Source organism: Montipora foliosa, chromosome 3, assembly GCF_036669935.1.
Source record: "Montipora foliosa isolate CH-2021 chromosome 3, ASM3666993v2, whole genome shotgun sequence".
Taxonomy (NCBI): Eukaryota; Metazoa; Cnidaria; class Anthozoa; order Scleractinia; family Acroporidae; genus Montipora; species Montipora foliosa.
Window position 1 is genome coordinate 43,566,311 of NC_090871.1, and position 16,131 is coordinate 43,582,441.

Sequence of the window (16,131 nt, forward strand, 5' to 3'; positions counted from 1 at the left end):
TGATATATATATATATATACGGAAGAAAAAAACACATAAGCTACAAGTTCATCCCTACAAGCCTGTTTCGTGGTCGCCCACTCATCATATATATATATAATATATATATATATATATATATATATATATATATATATATATATGCATATATACATATATATATATATAACTGCAGACAGTACTGTTTCGGCCTTCTGGGCCTCATCAGTGCAGTGCTGATGTCAGGGATGGAGGTTAAGGTTATAAACCCACCCCAAATGTCCCACACATGTGGTACATCTAAGCCATGCCAGAGTGCTCAAACTAGCGAGCTAGTGAGCATGCGCAATTGCTAGCGGCAATGACTCATCCCAGTAGAGTTCTCAATTTGGACATGAAAGCAAAAGCTTTGTAATGCCAAAGAGCTATATATATATATATTTATATATGGCGTAAAAAAACGGTACCGTAAAAAAGCCGTTTTTTTACAAATATATATATTGTAAAAATGCAGCTTTTTTACAATTATATATTTGTAAAAAAACGGTCCGATCACCATAACTTTCCGACGATTTATGGCAGTGTCCTGACTATTTTGTTTTCCCGTGGTAGCCGCATAAGTATTATTTATTACTAAAAATCACTTTCCCAAGCCTTTCATAAGTGCGGCATAATGCGAAACACCGTTTCCTTACATGTCACGCCTTGTAAAAGTGCAGGAAATTTACAATTCAGTTTTGTAAAAAAACGGTCCGACCGCTATAACTTTCCAACGATTTATGCCAGTATCCTCAATATTTTGTTGGCTTGTGCTAGCGATATCAGTATTACTTTATGATAGAAATCACTTTCCCAAGCCTTTCATAAGTGGAGAAATTCGACAAAATGTTTCTTACATGTCACGCCTTGTAAAGGTGCAGGAAATTTACAATTCAGTTTTGTAAAAAAACGGTCCGACCGCTATAACTTTCCAACGCTTAATGTCAGTGCCCTGAATATTTTTGTTGTCTTGTGTTAGTCATGTAACTATTATTTTATGATATAAATCACTTTCCCAAGCCTTTCATAAGTGCCTAAATTGGGAAAACTGTTTCCTTAAATGTCACGTCTTGTAAAGGTGCAGGAAATTTACAATTCAGTTTTGTAAAAAAACGCTGCGACTGCTATATCTTTCCAACGATTGATGCCAGTGTCCTGAATATTTTGTTGGCTAGTGCTAGACGTATAAGTATTATTTCTTGGCAGAAATCACTATCCCTAGCCTTTCATAACTCCCGCATGATGCAAAAAAACGTTTTCTTCCATGTCACGTCTTTTGTAAATTTAGTGGAGGAAATTTACAATTCAGTTTTTTTAAAAAACAGTCCGACTGCTATAACTTTCCAAGGATTAATGCCAGTGTCCTGAATATTTTGTTGGCTTGTGCTAGACGTATAAGTATTATTTCTTGGCAGAAATCACTATCCCTAGCCTTTCATAGCTGCTGCATAATGCAAAAAACCGTTTTCTTACATGTCACGTCTTGTAAAGGTGCAGGAAATTTACAATTCAGTTTTGTAAAAAAACGGTCCAACTGCTATATCTTTCCAACGATTGATGCCAGTGTCCTGAATATTTTGTTGGCTTGTGCTAGACGTATAAGTATTATTTCTTGGCAGAAATCGCTATCCCTAGCCTTACATAACTCCCGCATGATGCAAAAAAACGTTTTCTTCCATGTCACGTCTTGTAAAGGTGCATGAAATTTACAATTCAGTTTTGTAAAAAAACGGTCCGACCGCTATAACTTTCCAACGATATATGCAAGTATCCTCAATATTTTGTTGTCTTGTGCTAGCCATATCAGTATTATTTTATGATAGAAATAACTTCCCCAAGCCTTTCATAAGTGCCGCATAATGGAAAAATTAAAAACCGTTTTCTTACATGTCACGCCTTGTAAAAGTGCAGGAAATTTACAATGCAGTTTTGTAAAAAAACGGTCCAACCGCTATAATTTTCCAAGGATTTATGCCAGTGTCCTCAATATTTTGTTGGCTTGTGCTAGCCATATGAGTATTATTTTATGATAGAAATCACTTTCCCAAGCCTTTCATAAGTGCCGAAATTCGACAAACTGTTTCCTTACATGTCACGCCTTGTAATGGTGCAGAAAAAGACGGTCCGGGCGCTGTAACTGTTCAACCATTTATGCCAGTGTCCCGAATATTTTATTGGCTGGTGCTAGCCGTATAAGTATTCTTGGACGATAGAAATCACTTTCACTGGTCTTTCATAAGTGTGGCATAATAGATCACAATACGAAAGACGGTTTGTTTTCTTACATCAACATCCCTTCGTATCGAAAGGTGCAGGGACTTTACAACTGACTTAGTTCCAAAGTTTATAACTTTTCAATTAGTTACACCATTGTCCTGATCTTTTTTCCTAGCTTTTGTCAGACCGATGGTCTTTGTCAGTTTCAATACTCTTATTCGTCAATAGCATTTTGTTTTCTCAGTCTTTCGCGAATCACTGTATTATGTTTACCCTCGTATCTGTTATTCCTTCAGCGGTGAAAAATGAGATAAACTTTCTCTTAAAACCCGGTTTCTTTTAAGTTTCCGGAATTGAACTTTCCTTTTACGTTATAGGAATAGAGTGTATGAATGAGGTATTATTGTTTAATTATTTATTAAAAACAAGATTGCCACAATCATCTCTGTGGACCGTTCGATTTAATTACATGATTTTTACCAGTGTTACGCTTCTCTTCGAGATCAATCATATGAACCTTAAATATAGATGGCAAGAGCCCTTTTCTATTCTCCCCATCCCATCGGCAGCGTAGGCTTTGTGGAAAGATTGTTAACATATGCGAGGGTCTGGTTATCAGAGGGAATTCACGACCGGTTCTCGAGCATGCCAATATCATTCGAAGGGCGTCATTTAAAATTAGCCGACATTCCCAATCTGTCTTTACTTCAAAAGGTGAAGTAAATCTCTAATTTAGTGTTCTTATGAAAAATTCCAAACCTTAAACTTTCAGTCAATTTCATGAATTCACGTAAAATGTTAAGTGCTTTGAGGGGTGTCGACATAGCTTCATAAGAACTGATCGGGACAACTTGTGCACTTCTTGCAATCTCTGCGCAGATCCTAGCGTGACCTCATGTCCCTAAAAACAATATTCAGTGAGGTTGCTTGTTCCCCATTTCAGTCATAGATACACTTTTTCTATGCCATGAACAAAAGTTCGGACTTCCTTTAAGTTACGTGGCTTTCTCCACGTCAACAATACAGTTTATGCACTGTTACAAAATAAGCGAATGATAACAAGGGGTACGTTCATTTGAGAGCCAATTTGTCAACATCTAACTTGAGAACACGATTGCGTAAGACCATTGGGGATGCAACAGCTCGTGTATGCATCGTCTTCGTGTGACTATAAATTTTACGAAATTCCTTATATTTTTAAATTTACTGCTGATAATCCGGTTTCTTTGAAAATTGGAGGTTCTTGGTTTTATGACGCTCAAAGTGCGTATGCTGCCCAGGGCACCTGCTTTTGACATCCCGGACGGGTGCTCTAGAGTAATTATGTTTCTTTCCTGATCACAATCATACTTGTTGAAAAATCTAGATCAGGTCTCGGAATACATCTCGCAATACTCAGAAGACTCAGGATGTTGCGCAAAACAGAACTAAAAAATGCATAAACGTTAGGCCTTTGTCACTTTGTTTCTTCGGAGGTCGTGTTCTTAGTCTTAAAAAACCCAATAGCGATTCATGAGCTTCGCAGTGACGGAAGAAAGCGAACAGTAAGTTTGATTTAACTTATTCTTCGAGTGTCTTCATTTTTGTTTTTGAGCAAGGTTCTAGTATACCCAAGTTATTTGAGTGCACGTTTGTGTGTGTTTTTATCATTTGTTTTTGTTTATCTACAAGTGGTCTCCAGAAGCTCATATGACGCTTTTCTCACTTACCTGGTTGATCGAAATGCCGGACGAAGAATCGACTGGGGTGCTGCTGTTATGGAGAATTACGTACGTGTCGAGAACAGTTGCAATCAAGGAGAATGCTTGGATTTTCAGTTAGAAAGGAATCGAAAAAATTTCATCAGAAAAGCATCCCGATATGAGGCCCTTGATGCCAATGGAAAGAAGTTTTTGTCCAAGTTGGAAAAGGGAGAGCAGACTGCTGCTCACGAAAAGACCTTGTTTGTAAAGAAACGTGTCATCTGTGATGACGAGTACGGGAGCCTTCTACGAGACCACCATGACAAAAAGAACCATGTCGGGTTTATAAAATGTTATTATGAAGTATGCACACTTTACTTCACTCAGTTAAGTATACCTTCTTTGGCTGTAGTTTAGCTTAGTTTGAAAATTATATTATGGGTGTCATGTTTATTTCTTTTAGATGCGGCAAATTTACTCGAAGGTCAATTCTTGTATTGTGCGGCAATATATCAAGAATTGCCGTTGGTGTCAAACGCATAAGGTAGCTATGCTTTCATTGTTAACACTGGCAAAAACTTCAATATGCCTTGTCTACTTCGAGAGCATGGCCCTTTTCAAGGCTTGATTTCTCCCTTGTCTCGTTTATCCGTGGTTGCGCTTTGAATGCAACTTTAGTCAAAGAGGCGTATTTTTGTTTAATTTTGATCACTCCTTTTTCGTGAGACAAGATTTATTTTATTTTATGCTTAAGTTTCAATTTCTGGGAGATTTACAATATGTTTTTCTCAGTCATGGCCATGTATGTTTTTTCTTTTCTTTTTCTTTTAGAATGGTGGCGCATTGAAAGTAAAAGTAACGGCATAGAACCGTTCGGAATTTGCGCGTTTGGTTTTTATTTATACGGTTTGTTTGTCTGCTTTTGCCTAACAGACCATTTTAGCCACAAAATCCCATAACACACCCATATGTGTGTACGGTGTCTTTGAGAGATTGGGAATCGACCTAACAGAGTACGTCGACAGTCGTGATGGAAAAAATGAAAAACACACAATATTAGTAATGGAGGATTACTTTTCCAGGTATATTGGTTTCACGGTCTCAAATAATACATTGTATGTAGCAAAGATGTTGCTTTTATTGCTAGAATGCTATTCTCCTTTTTATTTTTTATTTCTGGAAAAAAGGACTCCGTATTACTCAAGTGTCACTTCCCTTTCCTATAGATTTTCATGAGCGAGGATTCTACCAGACTCAACAGCAGCTGAAATAGCTCTCCAGTTGTATGACCTCTGCCTAGGTTTAGCACTGGTGCCAAACTGTATCCAGTCTGACAATGGAAGGCAGTTTGTTGGACATGTCATAAGCTCAGCGTTTATTTCAAATTCTCTACTGTGAATTAGATACGAGAACCCATAGCATTGCCGCGACAATGGCGCGCTTTCACGCACGTGACCAGCAGCCATATTGAATTACTAAAACAAAAGTAAGTATTTGCATACAAATAGAGTTCACATCCCATAGCATTAGTTTGGTATACCATCTTGGCTGCAACGCGTTGCTTTGGAACACCAATATGGCCGCCGTGACGTCAGGTGAAATTCTATAAACTTGATCTTTAGTCTAAAATTCCCTCTTTTTATCAATGTTAATAAGTCTATATTATGGAGAGGTTCCGCCTGTCGCGCCTATAAAAGAAAAAGTATGCTGAGGTATGCGATACTTGCTTCGGGTATCGGGTATCCGTGCCAGCGGACATCACTGGGATAATGTTCGCTGCCAATTAGAAACTGTTAGCGCAGGGCGAGAAGTTCGTCGAACCATTGAATAAATCGCTGAGTTAATAAAATAAAAAAAGGTTTATCCAGTACGTCCCACCCAAGATCGCTTTCGTGGTTACTGTTAAATTTCTCTCAATGTACTGTTAGCAACGGCACTGATTGAAACAAGTTGTTAGCACGGTCTTTCCAGCCATGCTCATCCTATGTAGCAACCATTCCAATCTGGGAGGTCGCACTTTAGAGATAGAGCGCTACGTAATACAAAAAAAAGGAAGTGTTTCAAAACAGACCATTTTAACCGGGATCAACTATGTAATGTTACCTTTATTACAAAAGTGCGAAGCCTGGGGTGTGAAGTATCTGAACTTTTTAACTAAGAACTACGGTGGACTATGTATGCGTTTCCTTTTTTACTCCCGTTGCCACAAGAGCAAACCTTGCAATAGTTTCAAGTGTCGATGTCGGCAAGCAAACCAACCTTGCACAACTGATTGCAAGTGTATTAACCACATATGCTTTTTCAATAAGGAATTGGTGAGTTCGATAGGTGTAGTTAACTATCTAGCTCTTATCAAAGTATCTTGGACTAAAACAGCTGGCACCTATCAATGTTGATTGATTGATCACTTCATTAATGGATGGATTGATTGCTTGAATGATTGGTTGGTTGAATGATGGATGGATCTGTAGTCTCACTTCTAAGAACGGATTTGTATCAACAGGAAAGGAAGAAGCTTGCAAACAGTACAGACACGAATGGTGCCCGTGTGACCGCAACTAAGAAAGGGAAAAATGAGTCAGTAAATTTAACCAGTCATCGCAAAACCATCCAGAAATCAGGGAAAGGACTTAGCCAACATAGACAAGGTAATTATGTGTAAATGTTTAGCTCCGTAGACGCAGTGTGGTGTTAGATTATACAGCCCCCCCCCCCCCCCATATATCTTCCCAATGATGAGTCTGCCACAGAAATTTACCGGGAAATGGTAATAACGGGTGACCATTACAAGTGGCCTGGTGCACGTGTTTTGCATTAACTTCAGATGTTTCCTAGTATAAATACAGAATAAAAGGTTCCGGGCTTGGTTTTGCCTTACCGTTATGTTGCTCATATCTTTAACAGGATTTACTAATATTGGTCACAACTGTTACATGAATTGCCTGTTATCAGTACTCCAACATGCCCGCTTCCTTGCGGATCTGAAAAAGGCGTCAGACACTTTACCTTCACAATGTGTCGCAATGAGGGCTACTGCAAAGTTGCTTAACCTTGCTTGAGATGTGGACCCTAAACATTTAAAGGTACGTAAAAAGGTAGATATGCACCTCAAACGGTGATAATACTTAATACAGGGAGAACTCGCTTCCGTATTGTGTGCGTTACAAATATCGTTGACATAGACGCTTTTGCAGTATCCAAATCCAGGTATTTCTGTTGTTTTCGTAGTCACACAGGATTGGAATGAAAACTGATGTTATTGTTCCATATAATTTCACAGAATGAAGAATACGAATGCAGCATGGCAGAACTCCTTACTGCTTTAGATTGGGATAACAAACATCGAGGCGTTGGAGTCTGGAATGACACAATGGAATTTTATCAGGCGTTTTTGGATAAATTGGATGTAGAAGTAGAGGTACACTTTGCGTATCGGTAAACCCCATATTGAGGGCACATATATATTTTTTGTAAAAACCTCTCAGATACTCAGGATATCTTTTGCTTATGACAACAGGACCAAATGGAATTCGAAACATTGTTTTACTCTTTTAAGAGTACATTTTATAGCCTGGTAACTGAAGCAGACGCAAACACTGGAGAAACCATCTATACCTATAGTATCCTTGCTAATAAAATCATGCTTTATATTATTATGTGGCATCCAAAATCTGCTGTTGGCATACTATGCTCTATCTGCTAGTAAACCAAGTAGTTTAAAATATTTCGTGGACTGGTGAAAAATATATATTTAAGCAAACTTAAGTAAAATGCCGTTGTTATAGGTGACTGCTTTAGAGTGCTGCCAGCTTTCCGAACCAAAAGTAACTACCATTAATGTAGAAAGAAACAAAAATAAAAGTTCTGTAACATCTATTGGCGAAAACAGAAAAAAAAATGAAAACCTAGGAAATGCGATCTGTAGTTCAAAATGAAACTGCCAATGGTGTAGAGACAAAGCCCAACAAACAGTCTATTTAGTCCTTGACTTTCCTTTGCAACCCCTTGTATATACCTCATCGTTCCGAGTGACTGGAGCCATGGGGAGTCACTGAATCGTCTTTTGGAAGAGGAATTAACCCAAGCAGGAGATGAAAAAGTATTTTTCATTCCTTACTATTAATAAAACTTGCAGAGCTTGTCACAGACACTTGTCTTATTCTTTTAAATGCTATCTTGCCATTTTCAATCGATTTTCTTCCATTGATTTTTTGAATCGGAAACAGCTCGTACATTACCACATGTTACTTATCTATATTTTGTCTTTTTTATTGCAAAAAACAATATGAATCATTAGGACAAGCTATGAGCAATAGATTGCCAGTTATAGAATTGCCTTAGAAGTTATTAGGTTATTTGGTTATCAGTATTGACATGTTAAGTGTTCACGTAAGAATCATAATATGTATTACGTTTGCCAATTGTAGAATGACGATAGCAATACTCCACCACGACGAACTCTTCAATATAAACGGTTTTCCAGTGTCCTTGTTCTCTGCCTAAACCGCTCAGATAACACAAGAGTAAGTTTGCTTATTTCAGCCATTCGATCATGTAGTTTGTGTAGTGATAGAATCGTATTTCTGAAAAATAAGGCATGCTTCGATGAGGCGTTATGAGCAGGTGATTTGATTTGTTGACAAAATACTTACCAAAAAAAATTGTTTCGTTTTATTTTTCTTTCAGGCAGAAGTCAAAGTTCCACTATCCGTCTCTGAGTTTTCCTTGACTAATCCTGGGGTGATAATTCCCAGCCATGGCACACCGGGTAAAAACCTTGTGTTATGGGCAGCGATAAGCTACCAGCTAGGACATTACGTCAGTCTTGTGAGAACTGCGGTAACTTCGGATGAATGGCAAGTTTTCATGTAGCTCCCTTGTATTGAGGCAATGTGTGCATAATGTATTAGCAGTTATTTTTCGATAGAAAATTCATATTATATCCTTATTTACAACACAGGTTAAAGTTTGATGATGACCACCAACCAGTCCTCCTAAAATATCACACTGGAGTAGAAGACTTGCTAAATTCAACGGTGTGTATCTTTTCATATCAAAGAAAACAAAGTTGTTGATAATAGTAATAATCATTATTATCCAACTGTGTTGGTTATTGTACAGAAAACGCAAGAAACTAGTACAAACATCCCACGATATTGTACAGTTATTGTACACTTGGTTATTGTACAGCAGAGAACCGCTTTGACTAGTTTAGATGCTAACCTTTCCGAGCTTCACACGTTCTGGGTTGTTTACAATTCATTTTCTCGAAATTTAATGCAAAAGAGTTGGATAATAAATAGCTTATTAGATGTTTGGGTATTGATGGCTGAGTATTTTTGCTCGTTGTTTGTATTTTGACTAGCCCTAGCATAATTCGTAAAAATACCCAGCGCTACTACACAGCAAAACATCTAATTAAGCCGAGCGGAGTACCATACTCATAGGAAATGGTAGGAACCCATGAGTTGCTTTTCTCATGCACATGGTAATCATGGTCAGCGGTATGGCTCGTGAGCGCATAAGCCCGAAGTTACCCGATAATTTAATAGTATCCTAATAATCATAACAGGAATCATCATCATCATCATCATCATCAATACGACCAATATAGCTGGCATTTACAGCTTTCATCTGTGATATTAGACATCCATGTTCTGGTCTATTGGCACCTGTCAAAACGAGGTATCCACTCACCAGTATCACGTGACTAGATCGCGGGTCATTTTAGGGCTCATCGAAGTCAGCTTTTTCTTTGGTTGACCGCTTACTACGCTTTTCGTGCGTAGGTGGGAAACGTTTTGGAATATATATTTTTTCCTGCATTTTTCGCTGGCTCCAATCCAGGCTTGACATATATAGCTGGGGTTTCATTTTTTTAGAGCTGCTTTTTGCTCTGTATTGCAAGGTATGGCATATCGTTAGAAGATTTTTAAGTTTGAATCTGACAAGGTTTCACGATGCCTGAATGACCTATGACAGAGCAGCCGAAAGGAAAGAACACGTTTAGATCTTTTTGTTTGGTTTGGTTTTCTTGCTTTGATTGCATTTCGTCATGGCTAAACCCAAAAAAAAAAACAAAAGCAAAATTGTTTCCTCCCGTAAATTCGTAGTTTATATCAGGCCAGTGAGAATAAATAACCCGGGAGCTCCACTTTTAGGGTTACCTAAATGTATATATTACGTTTCATTAACTCATTGAGAAGATGTTCTCTTCTACGCTCCAGAGGCGGAAATAGGCAAGACAATCACCCTCCCTGGAGGGAAAATAGACTCGCGGTAGGCACTGATCGTACACTTTTAAAATCATTCCTTGTTAAGTGATAGATTCATTGACTAACTGGTTAGTTGGGGTCAATAGGTTGATGGGTGGTGTGATGTTGCTTGTTATTGCGTCTGAGTATATGGTGTGTTTTTACTACATATTTACTTTTTTAATTTGTGATATTGAATTTGTAAGGCAAGGTAAGAGTTTGACGTCTAAAGCTTCTGTAACCAAAGCAACGCTCGGTAAAAGAAAAATCCAAGGAAAGATATCTGAGGAGGACAGTTCTAAGAAAAGGTATCATGAATTTGTCACTTGAAAAATATGAAATTTGTTGAAGATTTTCTTAAATTTTCAACTTAATAGTATCACTAATACAAACAAAATTTAGCAGTGTCACCCAGAAATGATGATCAATTTTTCAGCTTTGTCCATTTTGTTAATAATTAACATACCGATGTTACTTTTGCTTAGAACAAAACGAATATTGAGCGACACAGACGAGAGTGAAATTGAAGAGACCTATCAGAGGTGCGTGTTTACAAACAATGGAAAACACAGAGGTAAAGTTTACTTTAAGACGTATTGCTTGCTACTAGAAACAATTTGATTTTCTCGTTTTAGGCATTCTACTCCATTATCCAAAAAATTAGACGACCCTGCCCCAACGAGTGACGCAGGCGACACCGAGGTAACATAAAATGTCTCTTTTTGTTTGACGGTCACACTTGAGTTTCAGTACAAATTAATGGAGTGCTAGCGATTCATCTACGCAGTACAAAGAGTGATCGTATGAATTAGCCTATCTCAGGGATCTCTTCTAGGGAGGAAAGTTCACAAATTTAAAACAAACTAAAAATTACTGGGAAACGTTCTAGATGGAAATTAGTCATATATTTTACAAATTGACCAAGTGGCTTGTCCTTCATTAACACAGGTAAAATTTGGCCCACACCTGTCGACGGACTACTCCCACGCATATGATGACACCATAAGCGACTGGAGTAGGTATGTAGCATGCCAAGTTAAGTGAATGTAGTTGTTCCTGCGTTACTTAATAACCTTTCAGGCTTTCTACAGGAAGGTGCAGCAACTTATGATAGAGCAATGCTATATTTTGAGATGAAGTTTTCGTCGAACGCCGTCGCCGTCGCCGTCGTAGAGCTTTAACTCCCTACTAATCATCAGTGTCACCCAAACAATATTCGCAAGTAGAGTAGGGAGCATAATTCCCCGTGGTGTGCCCTGGTTTTCCTACAGCATATTTTGCATGATCTGCACATGTAAAGCGTCTTTGAGCATTACGTCATGGAACATTCACTATACAATTTCATAAATTGCCGAAAAAGAGCACCAGTAAGTCAAAGTGATATGGAATTCCTCTTGAACTCTTCAATTTACTTTACTGTACTTTAATTAAAGGTATCCTTAAGGACGTTGGTATCACGAAGAAGTCAAAGCTGATCGAGGTACAACGCCCAGACCTCGTGGGTAGATATCTTGGTGAAACTGGCGTGCAGACAAAGGCCTGTATAGAGAGAGCTAAAGATGGAGTGTTATTTGTCGACGAGGCATATCGACTTAAGGTTGACTCGGACAAAGATTATGGGAAGGAAGCGCTTGATACTCTTATGGAAGCGATGTTAGGGGGAAATCCAGTAATGATATTTGCAGGGTATCCAGCGCAAGTGGAGGATTTCATTAAGTTGAATCCAGGTTTTAAGCGCCGAATAAGATCGATTTTTCACTTCCAAGATTATACCATGTGCAGAGCTGGCAGAAGTGTTCATGCTCAAGGTCGCGTCACGTGGATTTAAGACTGACGTTTCTATGGCAGAGGTTACAGATGTACTGGCTAAGAAAACCACAGAGGATTTTAGAAAAGATTGGAATGCTGGACTCTGTGACCGTTTGTTCGAGATGGCCAAGGAAAATCTTGATGAAAGATTACTTACTGATTCTTTGTCCTTGAAAACTGATAGCAGTGAGTTATCAAAAATATGTAAGGAAGACATCGACAAGGCAATGGACTCAATTTCAGTATAGTAAAGATCAACTGAAGTTGACTAAGTTCCTACTATGAACTTGTTGACTGAGTGGGAGGGCCGGACGGGAAGTATTTGGCCCAGAGTTCATGGCGTACGGACCGAGGCCTTCATACGGGAATTATTCCATATAGTTTTACCATAGAAGCGCGCGTGGGGCCGAACTGGCCATATAATAAAACGACTTCTGCATCCGAATGAAGTATCCATAACATTTTTCTTCTAGCTCTAATGGTTAGTGGTAACAAGTGGCGGTGCTCGCTATCATTTGCATTTTCGTCAACCTAGAATGATATTTCTAGGGAAAGTCCCAGACGTTCGCATGGTTATTAAAAAAAAAAAAAAAATGGAAAAAGTGGGGTGTGCGGCCCACTTCCTGAAACTAACACCCTTTTTCAGACAAAAGTCTACTATTTTCCCTACCCTATTTGAGACCTAACCAAAACATTGATACCCTATTTCTGACCGATTTCAGCTCTTAGACGATTGGCGTGACAATTTGAGAAGGCCTTTTGTTGATGGGCTTATTGCATACCGATGAAGAATTGGCCTTTTCTACAAAAACATACCCAATTCAAGACTTGAGTGCACAAACAATACCCTATTTTAGAACAAAATGGTCAAAACTAATACGGGCCAAAAACGCATAGCCTTAAGGTCGAACAGACCTGTAAAACGTATGAAAGAGGTCCCCCCCCCCAAGGGGGGGGGATTATACCAATCAATAATACTTATACGGCTAGCACAAGCCAACAGAATACTCAGGACACTGGCATAAAGCCTTGGAAAGTTATAGCGGTCGGACCATTTTTTTACAAAACTTCATTGAAAATTTCCTGCACCTTTACAAGGCGTGACATGTAAGAAAACGGTTTTTCGAATTGCAGCACTTATGGAAGGCTTGGGAAAGTGATTTCTATCATAAAATAATAGTTATATGGCTAGCACAAGACACCAAAATATTCAGGACATTGGCATGAATGGTTGAAAAGTTATAGCGGTCAGACCGTTTTTTTACAAAACTGAATTGTAAATTTCCTGCACCTTTATAAGACGTGACATTTAAGGAAACAGTTTTTCCAATTTCGGCACTCATGAAAGGCTTGGGAAAGTGATTTCTATCATAAAATAATAGTTATATGGCTAGCACAAGACACCAAAATATTCAGGACATTGGCATGAATGGTTGAAAAGTTATAGCGGTCAGACCGTTTTTTTACAAAACTGAATTGTAAATTTCCTGCACCTTTATAAGACGTGACATTTAAGGAAACAGTTTTTCCAATTTCGGCACACATGAAAGGCTTGGGAAAGTGATTTCTATCATAAAATAATAGTTATATGACTAACACAAGACAACAAAAATATTCAGGACATTGACATTAAGCGTTGGAAAGTTATAGCGGTCGGACCGTTTTTTTACAACACTGAATTGTAAATTTCCTGCACCTTTACAAGGCGTGACATGTAGGAAAAGGGTTTTTTTTCCCTTATGCAGCAATTATGAAAGGCTAGGGATAGCGATTTCTGCCAACAAAATAATCCCTATACGGCTAGCACAAGGCAACAAAATATTCAGGACACTGGCATTAATCGTTGGAAAGTTATAGCGGTCGGACCGTTTTTTTACAAAACTGAATTTGTAAATTTCTGCACCTTTACAAGGCGTGACATGTAAGAAAAGGGTTATTTCCTTATGCGGCACTTATGAAAGGCTAGGGATAGCGATTTCTGCCAAGAAATAATCCTTATACGGCTAGCACAAGCCAATAAAATATTCAGCACACTGGCATTAATCGTTGGAAAGTTGTAGCGGTCGGACCGTTTTTTTACAAAACTGAATTGTAAATTTCCTGCACCTTTACAAGACGTGACATGTAAGGAAACACTTTTTCGATTTTCGGCACTTATGAAAGGCTTGGGAACGTGATTTTTACTAATAAGTAATACTTATGCGGGTAGCACAAGCCAACAAAAAAAAGTCAGGGCACTGGTATAAATCGTTGGAAAGTTATAGCGCTTGGACTGTGTGTTTACAAAACTGAATTATAACTTTCTTGCACGCGGTCACAAACTGTGACCTGAACCAAATATTGTCTCGAAATTATAAGCTGAAATTAAACTGATTGTGATGTCGACAATAAAGATTATGTGTATAGCTAACATAGGCTACATAAAATCACATCACCACTGTATTTCAGTAGGAAGAGCTCTAAGCTTTCTCCATCGGTTTGAGAAAGATAAATTATGAATGTACTGCTCGGCACTCTAAAGCAACGTATGGTTTACACTACTTGATGCATTAACAGTAACCGTTGTAAAAGCCGGTTTGCTTAATTATTTACGGCTGCTGTACTTGTCAAAGCTGTTTTTTCTACACACAGATATTTCTGTTCAAAAGAAGCTTTTTTACAAATAATATATAGATTTAGCCAAGCCTGACGGTGAGCTTTAAATTCCTAGGGGGGGCTGCGTCATGGCTTGTCGCATGCAAGTCTAACAAGTATGAGGTGTTAGTCCATAGTCAAAACAAGTCACTAGACCTCTCTATGGGAGGGTGAGGGAAGTAAATGATGACCTATAGGGTCTCAAAAACAGTTAAAGATATTCAATGTTAAAACAAGATGTTGGATTTATGTGAGATATATAGCTGAAGTTTTGAAAACAAGGTCAAACTTAGCTGGAAAATCCAAAGTGCAACTGCTGCCTTTGAAAGCAGTTGCACTGACGGTGAGCTTTAAATTCCTAGGGGGGGCTGCGTCATGGCTTGTAGCATGCAAGTCTAACAAGTATGAGGTGTTAGTCCATAGTCAAAACAAGTCACTAGACCTCTCTATGGGAGGGTGAGGGAAGTAAATGATGACCTATAGGGTCTCAAAAACAGTTAAAGATATTCAATGTTAAAACAAGATGTTGGATTTATGTGAGATATATAGCTGAAGTTTTGAAAACAAGGTCAAACTTGGCTGGAAAATCCAAAGTGCAACTGCTGCCTTTGGCAACAGTTGCACTGACGGTGAGCTTAAAATTCCTAGGGGGGCTGCGTCATGGCTTGTCGCATGCAAGTCTAACAAGTATGAGGTGTTAGTCCATAGCCAAAACAAGTCACTAGACCTCTCTATGGGAAGGTGAGGGAAGTAAATGATGACCTATAGGGTCTCAAAAACAGTTAAAGATATTCAATGTTAAAACAAGATGTTGGATTTATGTGAGATAATTGATTTAAGGAAATGCTAGCACTTTGGTTTGACAAATAACGTCAGTGTTTGGAAGTAAAATTTGGCAGCATAGGCAAAAGAAAGATGAGCATTGTTTAATAATTTCTTGAATTTATGTGAGACAATTGATTTCAGTCAGGAGGGAGGGGGCGTCTCCAAGGTAAACATCTGTCGAGTCATCACTGCCAGTATGACGTCACGTTTCGCTTGAATGAAATTCAAAATGGCGCGCAAAGTGGCATTTGAAGAGACGTTAGAAAATGTAGGATTTTCGTTGGAAAAACTGATTCATTTACTGTAATCGGTAATGTTGAAGTTTCTACTATATTTAGTTAGTTAAATTTGGTATTTTGTGTGAGCCAAAAACATTCAATAGCTCGATAATTCGACTGAAACTTGCTACCAACAAGGAATTTTATCGAGCAAGTCTGTTAGCCGGTTGAACGTTCGAGGACAAGAACACAGCGACGCACTGTTGTTTTGACACAGGAATAGGAGGTTCGGTAAAAGATATGCAGGGCGTTTTGTATTCCGAATTTCAGCCCTCCAGCGCTTGTGGTTCTCCATATCAATCCCTTCAAAGTTCAAAGTTGGAGTGGCCGTGGAGAAAGAGGCGCCGCATACAGTGTAAGTTCCTACCGAATTTTTAATAAGCTTATGGAAAAAATTATAATTTACATTTTACA

The 16,131-nt window shown here is 38.5% G+C and overlaps 1 long non-coding RNA gene across 1 annotated transcript in view; it reads left to right on the top strand.

Annotated features, from left to right (window-relative positions):
• Positions 1–15,667: 15,667 nt before the first annotated feature.
• The window catches only part of LOC137994870 (uncharacterized), a 2,372-nt gene continuing 1,908 nt past the window's right edge, over positions 15,668–16,131 (top strand). The window contains exon 1 of the long non-coding RNA XR_011122206.1: positions 15,668–16,072. This is a non-coding gene — a long non-coding RNA (uncharacterized lncRNA). The remainder of the gene's footprint in view (positions 16,073–16,131) is intronic.